This window comes from Martes martes (genome assembly GCF_963455335.1).
Source record: "Martes martes genome assembly, chromosome: 11".
NCBI classification, from domain to species: Eukaryota; Metazoa; Chordata; class Mammalia; order Carnivora; family Mustelidae; genus Martes; species Martes martes.
In genome coordinates this window covers 772,728-775,364 of record NC_137899.1, presented here as the reverse complement: position 1 = coordinate 775,364, position 2,637 = coordinate 772,728, and the positions used below count along the sequence as shown (strand labels likewise).

The following is a 2,637-nucleotide window of genomic DNA, read 5'->3' as shown; positions in this document are numbered from 1 at the left end:
TCCCCAGCTGAACCCCAGCGGCACAACCCTCACTTAGGGGAATTCCTTGTCCCACTTTGGGCTCTAGTGCTCTTGGTGGCTCTAGTGACCTGGTTAGGTGGACATTAGGTTGGACTGATTTCCTGAGAGGAGGAACTGCGGCTCCTTGTTTCTGATGGGTCTCTCGCAGGGTAGAGTCTGGGATTTCTCTGTTAACTTGGGGGACTCCTGAGGTCAGACACTGTGGGGTCTTCACGGTGTGCGCCATCAGACTGGGGGAGAGGGAATGTTCGTTGTCCTGTCCTACAGGATCTTACCAGCGTGTGGACTCTCCGGGCGTTGTCACTGGACCCCTGAGGATGGGGAAGCTCCTCTCGAAATCATGCCCTCTCTCTTCATCAACTTAAGAGAGAGCCGGAAGCCACTTCCCCTCCCTGAACCTGTATATGCAGCGTAGAGGGATTTGCCCCGAAGCAGAGGAACATTTCCCGAGGGGAGGAGGGGCCCCCCCAGGGACCTCGGACTCCCTGAGGACACGTCTTGCGGATTCTCACAGGGAAACGGACAGGCTGAGGGCTCGCTGCCTTCCCAGTGGACATTCCCATCCGTGGGCCCGGGGCTCACCCTTTCCTCCCTCCCCCGCCCCGCACTCACCGTCCAGCCTGCCCTCTCCCCAGACTGCCCAGGAGCTTCCTGGCTGCCCCCTTCACTTCCTTGTTCCTGAGGGTGTAGATGAGCGGGTTGAGGGCCGGGGTGACCACGGTGTAGAAGAGTGAAACGAACTTGCCCCGCCCCTGGTCGTAGCGGCGCGTGGGCTGCAGGTAGGTGTAGACGGCCGAGCCGTAGAAGAGGCAGACGGCGGTCAGGTGGGACCCGCACGTGCCCAGCGCTTGGCTGCGGCCGCCCCGGGACCGCATGCCGCAGATGGCGCGGGCCACGGCGCCCTACGAGGCCAGGATGACGGCGGACGGCAGCAGCAGGATGACCACGCGCGCGGCGAACGTCCGGCGCTCGCTGGCGTCGCGGCCGCCCCCACGGGCCCGCTGCAGCAGCGCGGGGAGCTCGCAGACGAAGGGGTCCGGCCGGCGGGGTGCGCACAGCGGCCGCGCGGCCGGGAGCGCGCTCTGCGCGGCGGAGGTGGCCAGGCCGCCCAGCCAGGAGGCGCAGGCCAGCGCGCGGCCCCGGCGCGGGGAGGCGAGCTCGGCGCGGCGCAGCGCGGGGACCACGGCGGCCGCGCGGTCCGGCGCCATCACCGCCAGCAGCGGGCACTCGGCGGAGCCCGGCGCCAGCGACGTGCACAGCTGGGCCAGGCAGCCCGCGCGGGGCAGCCACAGCTCCGCGCCGCACAGGCTGGCCGGCAGCGCGGGCGCCACGCTCGTGGTGAAGCCTGCGTCCGCCGGCGCCAGGTGGCACAGGAAGTAGCACATGGGTGTGTGCAGGCGCGGGTCGCGCACGGCCAGCAGCACGAGGGTCGAGTTGCCCGCCAGGGTCAGGAGGTAGCAGAGCAGGACGAGGGCGAAGAGGGCGGGCTGCAGCGCGGGCCAGTCGGAGAAACCCAGCAGGAGGAAGCGCTCCCCGGTGCTGTGGTTGGCCTGCGGGAGGAAACTCCCAGAGTGTTTGGAAGGAGGCTGAGCGAAAGGGCGAGTTTACCCCCAGGGAGCTAAAGAGAGCAACGCTGCCCGGCGGACGTGGCCGTCCGGGAGCTGGATGGGAGCCGGAGCGAGGGGTGCGGGGTGGGGTGGGCGGGGGATCCGATGGGAGCGAGCAGAGCGCACCTCGCTCGCTCAATGACAGACGGGAGCCCTGACTTTGGGAAGCTAGCCCTACCTCAGTACAGCTTGGCTGATGAATTATTTCGCAGACTCTTTCGGGAAGAAGGAATTTCCACTTTGGGAAGAACAGACTTAGACTGGGAGAGGGAAGATTGCCCAAGGTCACAGCTGGTGAGTGGCCCCGTGGGGCTTGTGGTCGGGCTTGTCTCCTTTCCAAATCCGCGCTTTTTCTGCTGCCCCCTGGCTTCTCACTGCACTCCTCGGGGCCAAAGTAGAAATCTGACCTTCCTCCCATAGACTAGTCCTTCAGATACTGGAAGACAGATTCCCCCTTGGGCCTCTCTCCCCTCCTTCCAAAGTGTGTAGTGCCTGCGAGTAAGTGCAGTGCCCTAGGCTTGGTAGAGCCACCACTTGGGAGATTAGAACCGTCTATCCCCTTCTTTGTTTCAGGGATTCTACTTTTGAGAATACAACCATTAGCTGCTGACTACTGAGCGCTACTCTGTGGGGAGTTTGTCTTCTAGGCTGTCACCAGCGTCCATGCCCCTCTGGCTTCTCCCTAGTGTGATGGTCATGATCTGGGGGCCTTGAAGCCCAGAGTCCTCTGGCAGAACACGAAGCTAGAAGCCCTGGGTCCCACCAGCATAATTGCCTTGGGCCAGTTGGATTATTTGATATGGAGAAGTCACTGCATTTCCCTTTGCCTTCGTGTTTCCATGTGTAAGAGGAGGGGCCTGACCTAGATGATCTCCAGGGCTCCTGTCTTATCACCTGGCTCTCATTGCGGGGGGAAAAAAAATTGTCATTTGAATAAAAGGGACCCAACACAGAAGCCTTTAACCCTGAAGAGTGACACTGAGTTGCATTTCCTAATGGTACAGAAACC

The 2,637-nt window shown here is 62.9% G+C and overlaps 1 pseudogene across 1 annotated transcript; it reads right to left on the bottom strand.

Annotated features, from left to right (window-relative positions):
- Window positions 1–629: 629 nt before the first annotated feature.
- Window positions 630–1,580, bottom strand: LOC308352117 (putative olfactory receptor 2I1; annotated as a pseudogene). The gene has a single exon. The product of its transcript is annotated as a putative olfactory receptor 2I1 (transcript).
- Window positions 1,581–2,637: the final 1,057 nt, after the last annotated feature.